The sequence below is a fragment of the Mchenga conophoros genome, linkage group LG7 (assembly GCF_057382185.1).
Source record: "Mchenga conophoros isolate Kocher_MC1m ecotype Shallow Benthic linkage group LG7, M_conophoros_male_GT1.1, whole genome shotgun sequence".
Classification (NCBI taxonomy): domain Eukaryota; kingdom Metazoa; phylum Chordata; class Actinopteri; order Cichliformes; family Cichlidae; genus Mchenga; species Mchenga conophoros.
The window spans coordinates 63,481,948-63,500,031 of record NC_140532.1 but is presented as its reverse complement, the minus strand read 5'-3'; the positions used below and the strand labels follow the sequence as shown (position 1 = coordinate 63,500,031).

The following is an 18,084-nucleotide window of genomic DNA, read 5'->3' as shown; positions in this document are numbered from 1 at the left end:
ACTGAAAACAATCAGAAGAAGCATCTAAAAAGCCCAAATGTTGAAGTTCATGCCTCTGACTGGCTCATAGCTAATGGATCTGGGCTCTTTTACCTGAAACTTATGCATTTCTGTCATAATTACATGAAGTATACCATTTAAAAAAACATAAAATAATCTTCTCACTTAGCAAACCCTCAATTCCACCAACTGCCATTTAGCGCACAAACTTTCGGCTAGCTTTGATAACATGCAACTCGGATCATAACAATCAACACACCATGAAGTAACGAGGCCAGATTATCACTCGTACTATAATTTAACCAAATGCACATGAAGACAAGACAAAGTACAAAGAGACAGTAGAAGAGAGATTTTACCCACAAGGCAGAGCTTCCTCAACAAATGCAAACAGCAGAGCTGATAGGAGCTGACAATGAGCGGCACTTAGCCTCTGGACTGTCATCATAAGCACAGCTTATTACTAATCATCAGAAGAGGATGATAGAAGTACAGACACACACACACAAATGGGTTACATATAAGTGAAACACATTCATTGTCACAGTAATTTCTCAGCCCGCTAGTCATTCAATCATCTCCAGAGGAGCTCCGGAGAGTCTCTGCTAAAGAAATTGTTTTGACATGTAATTCAGTGCAGATTGCAGCCTTTGCTTTACAAATGATTCTCAGAGACAGAGCGGCACTGAAGGCAGAAGCAAAACAGCATATTAACGAAAACAATATGGGAGGATTTATACTTACTCGTTTTAATGCACTTCAAATGCTACATACTGTAAGTAGCAGCAGCAGATGATAAATACAGTCAGGAGGGCATTACCTTAGAGGAAGACTAACTTCTTTTTACACGTCCAGAGAATTCAACGGTCTGAAAACATAGACTGAAAAAGTATCGCAATGAAATACAGTGTATTTTCTTATTGTACTGCGGACTTTGATGTTATAATTTTATGTCTTTCTTGTCTGGATTGTTATTCATTGTCTGACAGTTTGTTAATTTTCTTATTTATCGTTTTTATATCTGGAACTACAAACAATATGGTCATTATTAGGCACTATCTGTTTTAAATAAATACATTTAAATTCCATCCATCTTCTTCCGCTTATCCGGGGCCAGGTCGCGGGGGCAGCAGCCTAAGCAGAGAAGCCCAGACCTCTCTCTCCCCAGCCACCTCCTCCAGCTTGTCCGGGGGAACACCAAGGCGCACCCAGGCCAACCGAAAAATATAATCTCTCCAACGTGTCCTTGGTCTGTCCCAGGGCCTCCTCCCAGTGGGACATGCCCAGAACACCCCACCCAGGAGGTGCCCAGGAGGTATCCTTGTCAGATGCCTGAACCACCTCAACTGGCTCCTTTCGATGTGGAGCAGCAGCTAAACAGATGACTGAACTTCTCACCGTATCTCTAAAGGAGAGGCCAGCCACCCTTCGGAGGAAGCTCATTTCTGCCGCTTGTATCCGTGATCTCGTTCCTTCAGTCACTACCCACAGCTCGTGACCATAGGTGAGTGTAAGGGACGTAGATCAACCGGTAAATTGAGAGCTTCACTTTTATACTCAGCTCTCTCTTCACTACGACGGATCGGTACAGCGTCCGCATCACTGCAGCAGAACTGCAGAACAAGACCCCGAGATATTTAAACTCCTCCACTTGGGGCAGGAACTCGGCCCTGACTCAACGTGGGCACTCCATTTCATTTTCAAATTCAAATGTGAAAAAATGTAACTAAAACTAGAGTGTTTTCTTTTCTTACAGGATCTTAGCCTGTTATGTCGTTTTCATAAAATCAGTAAAATAAAGAGGAGTAATCTAAGCTTATTAAGCAAAAGTTTTAGCAGCCAGGCCCTTTGACATGCCTGCTGTTCACCCAAGATATGTTTTACTGCTCTGGAAAACTGCCACAGTGACAAGAATCTAATATTCCACTACAACAATTAAGAATTTAACAGTGGAAATATGATGTTCCTGTGCGGAACGTGACACAAAGAATTTGTGTTTTTGAATATTGCACCAAAAGTCTCAAAGGTGTAATATGCAGAACACTACAGTGGACTATGTGGTGTCACAGTGGCATGCAATCACTCTGGATACTAAGCTTTCTTAATTTGTAGGGCACATGGATATTGTAGTGACCGGCATTCACTGCTTCACCATCAAAGTCTTTCACACACTCTCTGCTGGAGAAACTACAAAACCTCTGCCTGCTGTGGGGCCCACATCCCTTCCGACCTCCTGTTTCCCACCAGGAGGTCGGAAGGGATGTGGGAGGAAGCTTGACCCTCGCTGTACAGCGCTCCCGTTAACCCTTTACTCCAGTGGTCGTTTTCCAACAGTTTCATCCATCACTGGGTTACTGCTTCATTTACTGACATTGACGATAAATGAGAAACTCATTTAGCACCATATTTTTACATTTGCAGTCCCTTGTCCCTTTGGGGGTTGCCACAGCCTAGCATCCTCTACACCAACACCAGCCCTCTGAAAGACCTCCTTCACAGCATCCAAGAATCTTCTCTGGGGTTTTCCTCTTTTCCTCCAGCCTGGCACCTCCATCTTCAACATCTTTCATCCAATATATCCACTATCCCTCCTCTGCACATGTCCAAACCATCTCAGTATTTGTTTTTATATCAGTACAAAGCTGGGTTCACCCATCACTACACTTTTGATTCTAATACAAAGGGATATTTTACAGAGGAGCGTGAAGAGCTGAGAAAAACGCTGCTTGGATAGTTTGCTTTCTAATTTGCCTTACAAGAACAGAAGGTCGGGAACATTATTCCAACATGTTCACATATGCACAGCCTCTGGGCGAGACATTTGGATGTGCATACATCACAAATGCAAATGATGAAATTTCCTTAAAAACATGTTTACAGTTACATAAGTGCGTCAGGTTATTCTACATTCACTGACCTAACGCTAGCCTTCTACTCAGAGATTAAAAACATTGGAGAAATGCACTTCTTCTCCAAACAAGAAGACAGCAGAGGTCCCAATCTCAGCTTCCTGTCAAACATTTTTTAGAAAGCCATCAAAGCTGCTGCAAAATGGGAACGACTAAGTCAGAAATTCCAGCGTCACCAAAACCTTCACAAGACACAATTACTGCGATGGGCTTGTGCAAACAGGAAAAGCCAGAATGCCTGTGAACCTGCACAGTTAAACATTAACACTTAGACAAAAGAGACACACACACACACGCAGAGGTGGTGGTGGGAGGGGGTTACCGTTCCTCCTCATTTGACTTAGCCTGTTTAGATTAGTGTCACCAGCTAGAGGCCAGACCTAACCCCCCCAGGCCCCTGCTGTCACAGAGGGTAAATACAACTGTGTGTGTGCGCGTGGAGCAGAGCCAACAAGAAACACCAGATTCTTTACCAATTAACATCAACGCGACAGCACCACTGACATTTAAGACCAGGACGCTCCCTGTTCTGTCCTTTAGTTCTCCCTTCTTTCTCTCTCTATGTCTCCGTGTCTTTCTTCCAACTCTGCTATTTGTATTCAAACATTAGCGTTTCTTTCTGCTGCAACGGTTACAGAAATTTTGCATGAAAATCCTAAGTATCAGCTTCTGGGACTGAAAGATTGAACAAATCCACAAGTGCAAAAAAGCTGCAGTTCCTCTACTGGCCACTGAAGGTTGTTTCCAAAAGCAAGTAAATCCCTGTAGACTCCCATGTTAAAATGCTCAGCTTTGCAGCAGAAAAGCAAAAGTCACAATTTAATTGTCAAAAGGTTTGATTGCCGAAGATTTTCTACAAAGTGGCCACAGTTTAAATAGAAAGAATATAGAAAATAACACCCCCACCCCCTCAAAAAATGGCAAGGCACTTCTCCAGAATCAGACTTTTTGTTTAGACTTTAAAAAGTATCACTTGATCATCACACTGATAAAGCTGTAAGGAAACAACAGCTAAATTCCAGGTGGGCCAGCTGATTGCTCAGTTACTTCATATAGTTCCTGTCTAGCCTGTTCCTCTAGTCGTGTAACTCGATGCAAAATTTCAGTCAGCATTACTTCCAATGGACAAAGCCTCTGTTTGGGAGTTTGCTTTTTATAATCTATGATTTTAATCTGCAACTCCAGCAGCTTTTGCTGAAGGAAAATGGGACAGATGTTGTTCTTTTGGTTCGTTGGCCCCAAACTCTTAAGGATGTCTCAACCTTTTCCTCTACATTAGAGCATATGAAAAGAAAATCATAAACGCAACATGTGAGGTTATCTTTACAGAAGAAAGCAGGACTTAGCAAAGACACCTAAATTGTTTTGGGCTTAAGAAACAAGCTATGCATTTATGTGTATGGACAAAATAATTTTATAATGAAGGCTTAATTTGTCTGGGGTTTTTTCCACTGCTCATTTATTCCACTGCTGGCGAGTAATTTTGCTGGATGACCTGGGAATCAGAGCTGACTGGTTTTATATTAATAAGTCACAAGACAAAGTGGCAAAGCAACATTCAAAGACTGCTTTTGGGACTTGGTTATACAATAACTAGTGTTGAGGCTGGCAAAGCACCATGGCCAGCAGCCTAACCACAAACTGGGTGTCATTGCTAGCCTAGGACTCTGAGTGATCAGTTCTCTAAGTTTGTTAGCTTATATAGTGTATTCAGCAGAAATGTTTTCTATCATGGAAACTCATCTGCATGCCTCCTTTTTCAGGTTGTTAACATGAGCAACAAACATAAGTTTGGGCAGCAGACCTGTGGGTGGTTGGAGATTGGGTCACGTGAGGTTATTTAAATTACCATGAAAATGATTTTTTATCCAAAACGTTCAAAAATCCATGTGATATTAAATTTTGTTTTATTCTTCTTTTATTGGGTCAATTTATTGCTCAAAAGCATTTTCTTTGTCTTGATTGTTGGCGGAGAGTTAGTGGGCCGTTAGTGGTAGAGAAATGGAGCAGTGGTTATCAGGAATCGCGCTTGTTGAATTTCAGTATCTCGTGTGTTAATTACAGATGTAATTAAAGGTTTGGGTGAGCAGAAGATTCCAAAGCGAACCACGGCATTCTCAAGTTTGGGAATTCCTGACATACTGTATTTAAAATATACTGGTTTGGTGAAAGCTATCATAATAATTCAGGTGATAAGCGGACGAGCGGAAACAAACAATTAAACTGAAGTTTAATGGAAGACAGAAAGAATAATATTAATTACGATAATAATAAGCACATCCTCTTTAAGTTATATGTTAAAAATCATCTGGTACCTATCACTCTCAAAATTAGGCTCTGTGTTTCGTTCCTTTGCCTCCTCAGTCTGTCTTGTCTTCATGTATGTTTCTCTCCGGTCCCTGTGTCAGGCCCATGCACCTTAGTCTCGGTGTCAGTGTTTGTACTTCTTGTTTTATTTTGATAGTCTTCTGTTTCATGTGTATTCCCGTCAGTCAGATTAGTGTAAGCTGTGTTCCCACCTGTGGCCTCTTCCCTCGTTATCCTCCTTGTGTATATATTGTCTGCATTTCTCTCTGTTTGCTGTTTTGTTTTCCCTCTAAGGCTATGTTCACACTGCAGGCGAAAGCGCATCAAATCCGATTTTTTTGACCCTATGCGACCCATATCCGATCATGGTCTGACAGTGTGAACGGCACAAATCCGATATTTCCAAATCCGATCTGGGTCACTTTCGTATGTGGTACTGAATCCGATACATATCAGATGTTTCAGAAAGCGACTGCTGTGTGAATGGTCATGTCGCATTAAATCCGTCTTCTACGTCACTGACACAAGACAGACGCCAATTATCAGCGCCGGAGAAGACATCGCGAACGCTTCCTGGCCATCCAGTGTAGATGTCAGTGAAACTGTTGGGAAGACAACGTTGGAGAAACGTGAACATTTTATTTGTTCTGTATAATCTGTAGATTCTGACAGAAATCTGCAACTATCCTTTGAAGCACTGCTCCTCTAAAACAGCAATAAGGATAATTATTAGGTTATTTACATTATTATGTAAATAACAAAATAACTTAAAGCAAAAATTGGGAAACGTAAAGTCGGAAGTCTTTATATCAAGGGCCATCAGTCAAACAATACTGTTTGCTCAGGGTATAAACGGAGTTCGTTGTGTGTGACGTCTTCTTTTGCGCATGCGGGCCGCTTTGAGCGTTCACACTAGAGCGCGTTTGCTGTCGCATTTTATTTTTAGTGGGAACGAGCAGACAAAAAAATCGGATTTGATCAAAAAATCGGAATTGAGCATTAAGACCTGCAATGTGAACGTAGCCTTAGTATGTTTTCCTTGTTGTGGCAAAGGTTTTAGTTTCCTATTGTTGTTATTTTGTACTTTAGTTTAATAAAAAAAAACACCTGTTAGTTTATTGTCTGTGTTCTGAGTCCTGCGTTTGGGTCCTACCTTTGTCAGCCACACAACACCTAAGACATGTAAGGCTGTTTGCAAACAATTTGAAGTTCATGATTCTGCAACAAAAAACTTTATGCACAAGTGGAAAACATTCAAGACAGCCGCCAATTTGACCAGGAGGGGACATTCCCAAAAAATCCCGCCGAGGGCTACTTCTCAGAATCTACAGGCCTCAGTTAGCATGTTAACTGTTAAAGTTCATGACAGTAAAAGTAGAGAAAGACTCTACAGGTATGGCTTGTTTGAAAGGGTTACCAGGAGAAACTCTCTGTTCAGCACAGTTTCATCTGAACAAACCAGAAGAATTTCTGAAACAACATCCTTTGGACAGACAAGACCAGTGGAAATGGAAATGTTTGGCGATATCACACAGCATCACATTTATCAAAAAGCAAACATGGCATATCAGCACAAGCGCCTCATACAAGCTCAGCATGGGGATGAAAGGGTGATGATTTGGAGTCACAGAACCTGGGCACTTTTCAGCCACTGAGCTGACCGTGAATTCGTCTGTATATCAAAGTCTTCTACAGTCAAATGTGAGAGTATCTTTCTGACAGATAAAATCTGTCCCCAAACTGGGTCATGCAGGACAATGATCCCAAGCCCAGCTGCACATCTCCAACAGAATGGCTGAAAAAGAACGGAATCAGGCTGTTGCAATGGCCCAGTCAAAGTCCAGACCTCAACCTGATTGGCTGTGCGCAAACAAATACCCGAAAACCTGAATGAACTAAGATATAGAATATAAAGAATAGCAAGCCAAAATTCCTCCACAACAATATGAAAGGCCAATAAATACAGAAAACTATTTTTTCATATTATTGCTGCAAAAACCAGCTCTCCAGGCTCCTGAATCATGGGCTGCACTTAGCTATTCAAACTCTGCTTCTTTATTATAGGTTTAGTTTTAATAAAATAAAACACGATGTGTAATATTTTACATATTTTAGTTCATCTGAGGTTTTTGTAATTAATTTTCTGACTTGATAAGTATTAGGTAATTCTATGTGGATGTTCTCCCTGTGTCTGTGTTCTCTCCAGGTACTCCAGCTTCCTCCTACAATCTAAAGACATGCAGTTAGTGGGGTTAGGTTAATTGGTGATTTTAAATTGGTTGGCGGTCTGTCTCTCTGTTTAGCCCTGCGACAGATTGGTGACGTGTCCTGGATGTAGCCCACCTTTCGCCCTATGCCAACTGGGAAAAGCTCCAGCCTCCCCACGGCCCCAAATTACGTAAGTGGAAGCTGAAGGAAGAATGGATGTTCATCCTGATATGTAAAACCTCAGAAATGACAGAGGGCGTTATTGCTGTTGTTTTTTTACAGTGACTGCATAAACTCTGGTTTGGTAAAACTGTGACACCCTTACTGCTCACACAACACTGCCTTTATATTTTTCTCAGCGTAGGCATGTAATCAGCTAAGTTAAGCTTTGTGCAACTTACAGTAGATTCACTGTTGTTATAATTTTCATTTAAGAGGCTATAAACCTGCCCGCACAAAGGAGAAAACATATGGTAGAAGTTTATGGGCTAACCTCATTCTTAGCATGAGGTTAAAGAAAAAAAAATAACACTCCTACTACTACCACCCTGTGCACTCCTCATTTCTGGCATTAATTTAAATACAATAAAAACATTGCAACATGGAAAGGAGTTGGTTTGCTTTGCTCTGTTCCAGAAACAGCATCCAAAACACACCACGAAAGAACACAACTTAGCAGCAATAAAGCAGATCATTATGCTCAAGACAAAGCATTTTAAGCTAATGTAGGTTTACTCATGCAAGAATTTCAAGTGATTTCCTTAACTCTTCTCCCATAGGCTGCCTATTAGACGTAACCTTTGTTTCCACTTTCTGAACTGAGCAGTTTCTGTCATATTTCATGTCTGCTTCCAGGACAAACCGACTGGGTGTGCATTAGAAATTAGTGAGGGTTATCTCTGCTTGTACAACTACGAGTACCCTTGCAAAAGCCCAGAAAGAGTTATTTAAACTCGCCTTTAACTGCACAGGGAGGTCCTCAAATGTCGTCTTTATGGGGGAAAGGGTTCAGACTATAGATGATGGATTCAGCATATTTATGTTGTTGTTTCGCCTGGTTACATCATTTAATTGCCTCAAGTAAAAATATATGAAACTAAAATAAAAATAAAGTCATCCTCATAATAGTAAACTTAAAAAAAATCTCTCATCCAGCTGTTAACCCAGTTAAAAAAAATTACAGGGTTATTTTGAAGCAACACCTGGACTAGGAAGTCCAGCTGGACGAAGTTTTGTCTTTCCAAAGCAAACTCGGATTTGATTTTTTCTGAAGCCCTGATGTGGCCCCGGGTGCAGAAACCAGCAGGGAGCTCAAACACCAGTGTCAGCAAGCCAGTGCTGTAAAAACAACATGTCAACAGCAGTTAATACATACACGTTAAAGATGGCCACAACTTCATGTGACAGGCGTGACTAACCAATCAGCACTTAGGAGGGAATAAAAACGAGCCAATCAGAGTCCCTGTGAGGCCACAATAAGATCGTGCACTCATTCTGCCATGTGATGAAGCTGATGACATGACAGAGAAAACATGACAGGACGAACTGGCACACAGGCATCGTGCCCTGAAAATGGTGATTGTTTGTTATATGCGAGCTCTACTTACTCCAACAGTAACCTGCTTAAGGCAAAGCAAAGCAAAAATGTTATATTTTCAACGGGAGTAAGGAATCCTGCAGGTGTAATTAGCTACTTAACAAAATGTTTGGTAGGATACTGAAGCCAGACAATAATTCCCTGTTTAATAATACATCTGTTTCCAAATAACCACTTAAATCTGTCTGCGGTATATGAAAATAGTGCATCTTTGCCACTTCTCATATCTACTCCACCTACCATAAGAGTTACAAATCACAAGTAAGTTTACTTAAGTACACAAAAGTTGTGATATTTACTCAAAACACAAGAATGTGCTTCTCATGGCCCCCTGTGACCAAAGCTCTTTGTTTGTTTGGTATACTTTTCAATTTCGTGTAGTTATACAGAATTAGTCCAGATAAAGGATAAGCACTGATGGGAAAATAGGTTTATTTTGCAGAATAATAAAGTTACCATTGTTTAGCAAAGTATAAACCACTTTATTGAGCAATATAATGAACAAAGGTGCAGAAAAGCCAAAATGTAACGTCATCAAAGGAGGACACAGGGGCTCAGGGGGACCAGCACAGGCTCAGAGTGCAAGCTACCAGTTAGCCTTAAAAAGCTGAATGACTTAAAAACAATTCATTTATACAGTTTTTTAATGAAACAAATTCTGAAGATGCCAGTTTTCATTTTATCCTGAAGCCTATCCCAGCTCAGAGTAAAGAGAAGGTTCAGCCTGGACAGGCTTAGCAGCACACAGAGAAGCAACCACCAACTCTCCACACCTACAGCCAGTTTTGATTAAACAGTTAACCATAACAAGCACATCTTTAAACTTTGAGAGGAAACTAAAGCATACAGAGGCAGAATGTACAAAATGCACACTGAGAGGACCCAGTCAACCAGGAGGTTAGACCCGAGAACCCGAGGCGGCGGTGCTGAATACTGAACCACTGCGCTGTAAAGGTTTAGGGAACCAATCACAATTTGTTTACAAATCAATTGATCAGTCGACCTGGACACTACAGCAATAACATATTTGATGCCAATTTATTCTAAAGCTGTCACCCAAAAGGTATGTGTCTACATTTCAAGCTGGAGGATTACCAGTGTCAGTGAAGTGTATTTAAAGATCAGGACCAAATTCAATGGCGATCAATATAGTGATCGTTCAACAGACCCACAGCGCCAACCACAGAGACCTGCCACCGTCTGCAAGGCATAAAAAGGTGAAAAGAGAGATAATTTTGGATTAACAATCCAAAACACTGAATTAAAAACATTTCCCAGAACTCTTAGCATCATTTTGTGTGATCGTTAACTACCTGGTAAATGATCTGTCCAACCTTGTGATCCAGTTTCAATGATGTAACTGTGATCATCATCCTCCTCCTTTAGCCGAGGACAACACTTTCTATTTTCAGAGTAACAAGCAGCATGTCATGACCAGTACGCTGACCTTCAAGTGCAAAATTGAAGGAGGTCAAAGAAGCAGAAACAGCATTTTTCTCATGATTCCTCTTCAAAATTCCCCATCTTCTTTTTCCAGTTACAGTTACAGTTTGGAGCTATATGTAACTTTAAAAATTTTTTAATATACATTGTATATAATATTACATACAGTATCACAACGTTGCTACAAAGTTAAGGCTAACTGGCTAACCACCTCTATGCTGTCCATTACTCTCATAGTTTCCCAGTTTTCCCACAGTTGAAGACCACCTCCTAGTTCCCTGTTTCACAGATAGTCCACAAATTTGCACGACCCTCAAACTATGACATGAAGAATTGATTATGCATCAATTCGGTTTTTTATGTGTGTCCCAGTAGAGCAAGCCAACTGGTGCTTTGCAGCTGATTCAGATGGAGCTCAAGGATTCTGGCCGCCAGCCTGGTCGAGTGCAGTCAACTGGCATCCTTATTACCCTCCATACAAATTCAGGCTGAAAAGAACGATTTTCCACTGAGTAAATAAAACACCAAACACAAGTTAGCAGGATAGTAAAAACTTCTAAGCTTCTAAAGTCGAGCACATCGAGCAGGAAGAAGCAGTGAAGTGCGAGAGGCCAGCACCTCGGCTGCAGCAGACTAGGGTTACACAGAGTCCGAGTCACAACCTCCTAACAAGCTATCTGGACATGATCAGAGACGGATCACGTTACCTGATAATGTTACAGCCGCATGAGAAGCTCTGTGTGGTTCAGGTAAATGTCATCCTGAAGGAGACACGCAGACAGTCTGACACACAAACTCATTTAATTTCAGCTTACTCAACCTTAATGTAAAGCTTTATGGACACTCAACATGACTGCTTCCTGGGCAGACACAGCGCAACACGTCCAGTTTTCCATTTTGATTTGAAGAGGAAAATTACAGGATTATCTTCCTTCACACTCAAGCTTCAGTTACATCAAAAGAGCAAGTAATTGGGCCAAATATTTGCAACCCATTCTTGTGTGTTTATAAATTTGTCTTTATTATTGTATTACTTGTTGAAGTCCCAAGTGAAACAAAAAAAGTGACGCTTAAACAACACTAGTGGTCAAATTCCTGGAATAAAACAACTGAGCACAGAGCTCAGCCGCTGCAGTGAACACAGCGGGCGTCTCCGATTCTTGCATCAGAGGATAGAGCAGAGGCAAATACTACACTGAAATGTAATCCAATACAAATATTGACATTGGCCAAGTATTCAGGAGTGAATATTGGTACTGGACTTAGTTAAACTAGGATGAGGATTATATCCTCACAGCACAGAAGCAGAAATGAAAACAAAAGCCAAATTCATAGAGTAACTGAAACACAGCATAGCAGCGCAGCTAAAAGGCTAAAATGTCATAATATGGTAAAATATTTGATATCATTGCTTTTATTATTAATAATTATTTAAAAATCGGGATAAAGAGGGCAACATTTTTATTTATAGACATTTTAACATTTTACTGTCCTTACAGAGTCACTGCTGGCAGACATTGGGCTGGGTAATAAGGGCACAAACATTGTCTCGACATTATAAGGCTGATACACAATACATATCTCTGCATTTTCTACACATCACACACTTGTTTTTTATAGACCAAATTCTGAAGGATCAGAAGAAAATACATAAAAATAACTGTCTATGTGGTACAAGTACAAGGATCCCACATTATTGTCATTACACATGTATAAATACAGGCTAATGAAATACAGTTTGCATCTAATTAGAAGTGCAAAGAGCAATAAGTGCAATAAGAGCAGATTATATACAGAAAGGGGTAGTATAAAAGGTGGGAATAGTTATGTACAGATTATGTACAAATAAGTGAAGTATATAGATGTTTATATTGCTATACAAAGAGCAAATATACAGATGTACTACGGAGAGATGTACTGATGTATACATATGTACACAGATGAACTGTATAGCAGTCCATCTGTGTACATAGCGGAGGACATAAAGCCACATACTGCTGTGGACACTCCCAGCAAATGTCAGTCACTCAAAGGAATCACTGTAGGTTTAGGTATACGCTGTATTCTGACCATTTTCACTGTTCATGAGGAGATGAAGCAATAACGTGCTGCAAGATTCAAAGACCAAACAGTTTTTGCATTTTTTTAAATGTTTTATCCAAAACATTAAAAAAAAGAACAATAAACCAAGTTCTAGATAAATTAGTTTGAATCACAGCATTATTGCTATTAAATTATTATTTCTATTAAAATCTTGAGCCACTATAAGTTTCTTAGAGAGGTCTGTGAAAATCTGATATCAACACAGCTCTACTTTCTTCTACTTAAAGATGTAAACAGAAAAGAAAAGAAGACTTATTTAATATAAAATATAAAAATATCCATGCACCAATAGTGCAAATGTTGCTCTGAATACCTTTTCTTTATACTAATATATATTAATAATCAAGACTATAGGACTCTATGCAGTGAACACACCACTAGTGCTTCATTGGAATTTAGTAGGTAAATAGCAGTCAGGTGCTGCCAATCAAGCATCTGATTAACTGATTATCTATAAAACCAGGATTTCTGGCAGCTCGCTGGTCTGCAGCATTAAAGTGCGCGTGAACACTATGTCACAATCTACCTAGGAGTTGGCATCTCATTAAATGAATCACTTTATTACGTAACTCCTGCTGTCAAAGTGTCCTTAAACTCACCACTCTTTACCTTAAATGTGCACCTCCCCTCTCCTTACTTCCCGATTTATTGCCCTGTAAAGCTCTTCTTCACCTCCTCTCTGCTCTCTTCATCAGCTGCTTTGTTTGATATCATTTCTGACAAGTCTAACTGTGAGATTTGATCACTGACTCGCTCACATGCCCAGACCCATGCATGTGCATGAGTGTTTCAATGCCATAAAAAACCGAGCAGCTTCAGTACAAAACACATGAACGTATTACCCCTTAAAAAACAAATGTTTACTCCCATTAATCCAGAAAAGTGGACAAAATTGCTCAAGTGCAGTGCCATCTAACAGTCTCAGAACAACTCAACAAGATTTACCTACCAAAATCAAATCATATAAGCTTTTATCTTCAATGGCTTTTCTTGATATCCACTTAAATAACACTGTAAATCAATACGTATGAATATAAGTTTACTGTAATGTTCATTTAACAAACAGCTTTTATTTTTCTACATTTGCACTTGCCTATTAGCCTTCTGTCTTTTCTTTCCCTGCCTCTAGGAAGGCAGGTGAGACAGCACAAAGAGCCACCAGAGCGGGTATGGTTTGCCCCCTCATATGGGGCTATTATTTTTAAACATGTTTGACTTTTTTACTTGCTTTTAAATCTTATTGTGCCCCGTTTATCATCTACCCTTCTTCAAAGGGTAGATGATAAACCCTCGATGCAAACGTTAGCTGCTTTAACCCCCTCAAACAACCCCCCACCTTTTTTTCTTAATCAGATCAAGTTGCATAATGAGCATAAAAATGATATTTCAGGCTGTCATACAAAAGCTAATGGGGGAGTTTTACAGTAACAAAGCAGGACTCAAATAACCACTCTTGTCTTGAAAACAAAGTTATGCAGAAGAGCATCTCTCAATGCACAAAAGCTTGAACCTTGAAGCAGATGGGCAAAGAAGGAGCAGAAGACCACACCAGGTGCCCCTCCTGTCAGCTAGGATCAAAAACCTGAGACTGCAGTTCCCACAGGATCATGAAAACAACAGAAGACTGGAAATATGTTGCCTGGTCCAATGAGTTTGTGCCGCAACATTCAGATGGAAGGGTCAGAATTTGGCATGAACAACATGAAAGCTTCGATACATCCTGCTGTCAGCCGAGCATTGTTTAAACACCCAGCCTATTTCATTATTCTCAGTGGCCATGACCACAGTGTCTCCATTTTTTGTAACGGCGTGATGCTATCATGCCAGTATGGACCCAAATCTTGCACCTTGATCAATTAAGCCAGTTCTCAAGGAAAAAGAGGGGTGAGGGTTGTTATTAGCAAGGTGTGCCTAATAAAGTGTCAAGTGTGAGTGTAAGTCACAATGACTGGAAGGCTCAGGCACAATTCGTGGACATATAGTAAACTGTGGCTGGTTGGTGGACGCAGACATTGGAATTATAGTCATAAGCATCACCTGGTATCACACCTGAGAGGCGGAGGTTCTTTTTGGCAGGTCAGAAATCCTCAAAAAACATAGCCATGCTTGGTTTTTGAAACAATGTCAAACACCCTCAGTGAGTCATTAGTTTTACCTCCTTTCTAGAGCAGCCTCCAGTATCCACACACCGCAGGCTGCACACTTATTGCACTCGAGTAGGGGGATTAAAGATGTGCTGAAGTTCCATAACACTTTGACATGATACATTTGCATATTTTTACACATTACCGAGCACTTCCACCAACACAGTACTCCCTTTTATCAAATGTTAAACCTTTAACTCATCCCTTGCACACTGCGTTGCTGCAGCGAGGATTTGAGAAGGAGCAAAATAACGTCTGAAAAACCAAAGAAAAACCTAATCCTTTCGTTTACCTTCTTTCTGCTCTGCTTATTCCTCCTGGAATCCGCAAATTTCTTACTACTTTATTTTCTCTTAAATGGGACAACACAGCATGAGCAGCATCTAGCCTCTGCTGTTCTCTAACACCTCTTCACATTCCTCGACAAAGAAAGCCAAAGATCGCCTCGGACAAGCCAGAGTTTCTCCTCTTTCTCTCTCTGACACTTTTCTTTCACTCCTTCACTTCAGCAAGATTAACAGCCTGACTTTGTCTTTTCAGGTTTCTACGCTTTTCCTCTTTTTGCTATTTCGCTTTCATTCCTCTCACCCATATCTCTCCTCTTCTCCTTTGTCTCTCCCTCTAAGCAGCAGTGGAACTACACCATAGCCGTGGACGGCAGCGGCTGTAAAGATGACAGAGCAATCATCTGAACATGGCCACTCTGGGACTTAGACGAGCAGCTTTGATCACAGAAATGAGTGCCATCATCTGCTTGACCCAGTGTGTGTGCACCCTGCGTAAACCTATCACGACAAGCCGATGAGCGCTATTGTCAAAAATAAACTGTTGCAACAATAAATGTTACCAATTTAGGGCTTTTATCAACTGCCACTTCAGCCGAGCTCCTGTGTGCATTTCTTCTGTTTCCGTGTGCTAATGCCACCCAAGTGCCAACCTCAGCAGCGTTAATCAGTTCACTGTCGTCAGCGGCAATGATGCCTTTCAACTCCGTCTCTTTTTAAAATGAGATTTGCAACAGAAAGGAGGCACCGGCCTGATGTATTCACTGGCAGGAGGCTCCTTCAGCTCTCTCATGTCTCTGATGTTTATGCGTGCATGTGTGTGTGTGTGTGTGTGTGTGTGTGTGTGTGTGTGTACTCTGTCTCCAGCCTTAGATGGAACAGATGCTTCAGCGAAGGGGGGCCACACATCAACCTTGATATTCTGCTGTTAGCATATCAGCGTCCCCCCTCTTTCACCCGCCCCCTTTCCATTTTACTCACGCTGTCAGAAATTGATGATCTGCAATTACACAGCATGTGTCGGTGCAACTAAACATAATTTAATAGCTCCGAGCTGACAGTACATGACTGAGCAAGCAAGCGGAGAAACACCCGTGTCACAGTGAAACTACCATGTTGTCTCCAACAGACCATGTTGCATTTTGTTGTTATGTAGAAAAATATATATAATGGGATATACAATGTAGGCAAAATTAAGGGTGACGGGGACGATTTTGGAATTTCTGGCTTGTGTAAACTTTCTTGTTGTAAATTCTAAGAAAAGCTTCAGCCCACTATGTGATATTCTGTAAAGATGAAGAGGTTTAGCATCTATTTGAGCTGGAATTAAGAGCAGATCATACTCCAAGAAAGCACACCAAACCCTTTTTGTGTAAAAAGACCCAAAGCGCTATTTTCGTAACATCTCCCTGTTGGGACCGAACATTTGACTACTTATTTCAGCTTTGCTAGAAACTTACAGCATGTTGCACAGTTTGTGTCATACTTGTCCTTTACTTTGACATAATTTTGCTTTTTTTTTCTATCATATTTCTGTCCACAGTCATTACGGTATAAAACTGCCTCACTTTCACAGGAAATCACTTACTAGTGGAAATAGCTGGGTACTGTCATGGTACTGTTACGGCCCTCAGTGGGCGAGGTGAGGGTTTTTAAAGTACCCACGTCTGTTAGGTGTGTCATGCATTTGTGCCATGTAGTGACTCAGAATACAGACTTCATCACTACATTCTGTAGAAGATCTGAGTGACTGGGTGTCGGAGGTCACTGATCTGCAAAATGCAAAGTTCGTCTCTACTGCGAAGTTAGTAAGGTGAAAGGACCAATCAAAAATACCTATGTAATACCTTTTTACGGCAGCAGCAACAGCAGCATATTACCTTTATGCGTATGCTAAGTTCCTCAGCCTATGCTTTTCTGTTTGAAGCTAGCCCCGCCCACCCGTGTATGCCACAACAGCTTGCACATTTATTTTTCATTATTTGGTTTCAGAGCTCCGCCTTAACAAAAGAAGTTGTCATTTTGCATGTACAAGGAAGAAAACAAACCATGTATACTTATACTGTCCCATTCAACCTTATGTCCCAATTACTCTTAATAGAAAGGCTGATATGCTCGCAGCACAACCCCAGCAGGATTATCACTGAAGCATTTTTAAGACTTAATACAATATTTGAAATACAGGCTGTGCTGAAGTCTCTCCTGACATAACTGAGTGCCACCATAAGCACTATCTGCGAACCTCGGACCACAAATTCACTTTTAAGTAAAAGAAGACAAAAACATTAGCCGCACTTTAACTCGCACATATTGAACGCTAATTACTCAGGAATTAGACAACTTGTCAAATATTTGGTGCTTTTTTTGTTGCAGCAAAACAACAACTTGTAAAATGTAATTACCGAAATGAAAAAGCTATTTTCACACAAAAATAAGTTGGAGTTTAAATGTATTAGAGATGCGGGGAAACTACTACATTAAAGTCATGTTACTCACGTTGTGCGACCCTCTGACGCGCAGTCCAAACAAATCCTTTAACTGCGTTTCTGGGAGACGCTTGAAGATAAAGTGAGAGGGCACAAACGCGCCATTACGCGTACATACAGCAGTCGTGCGCGCAAGGTGCCCTGACCTGTGTTAACTGTCTGTCTGTGTGTACTCTGCGCTGCACTGTAGCGCCAGCTCCCTCAGCTCTATCACCTGCCATGTGATACGCACGATGCCTTTACGAGCTCCTCGGAACTCCTGAAACTATTTCTCTCTCTTTTAGATCTACATTGAACATTATGATATGTTTCGCAGTGCGCTCATAGAGAATGAAAAGGAACCATCTAATTGTAGTACTTGTATCTTTTCTTCTTGGATCCAACAAATACCAATGATGATTGTAATACTGTGCAGTACTAGTCAAAGTTGCTGTTGTGTTTTATTCAAATGATAAGCCAAAGATTTTAACGTCTTAAATTAGCCTCATTATCCTACAAGTGATGTCTCCGATATTCATGAACGCAGCGAGGCATCGATCTGTGGTAATCCGGATAACGATTTGGTTTTAAGACTCCAAACTCAAACGTTTGTCCAAAAGGTTC

General features: G+C 40.8%; 1 protein-coding gene across 3 annotated transcripts in view; it reads right to left on the bottom strand.

Annotated features, from left to right (window-relative positions):
- ppfibp2b (PPFIA binding protein 2b) overlaps positions 1 to 17,645 on the bottom strand; it is a 100,831-nt gene extending 83,186 nt beyond the window's left edge. For all 3 annotated transcript variants that reach the window (XM_085280712.1, XM_085280713.1, XM_085280711.1), the window contains exon 1: positions 17,492 to 17,645. The gene's annotated coding sequence lies outside the window, so the exon portion shown is untranslated. The remainder of the gene's footprint in view (positions 1 to 17,491) is intronic.
- Between the last annotated feature and the right edge of the window lie 439 nt (positions 17,646 to 18,084).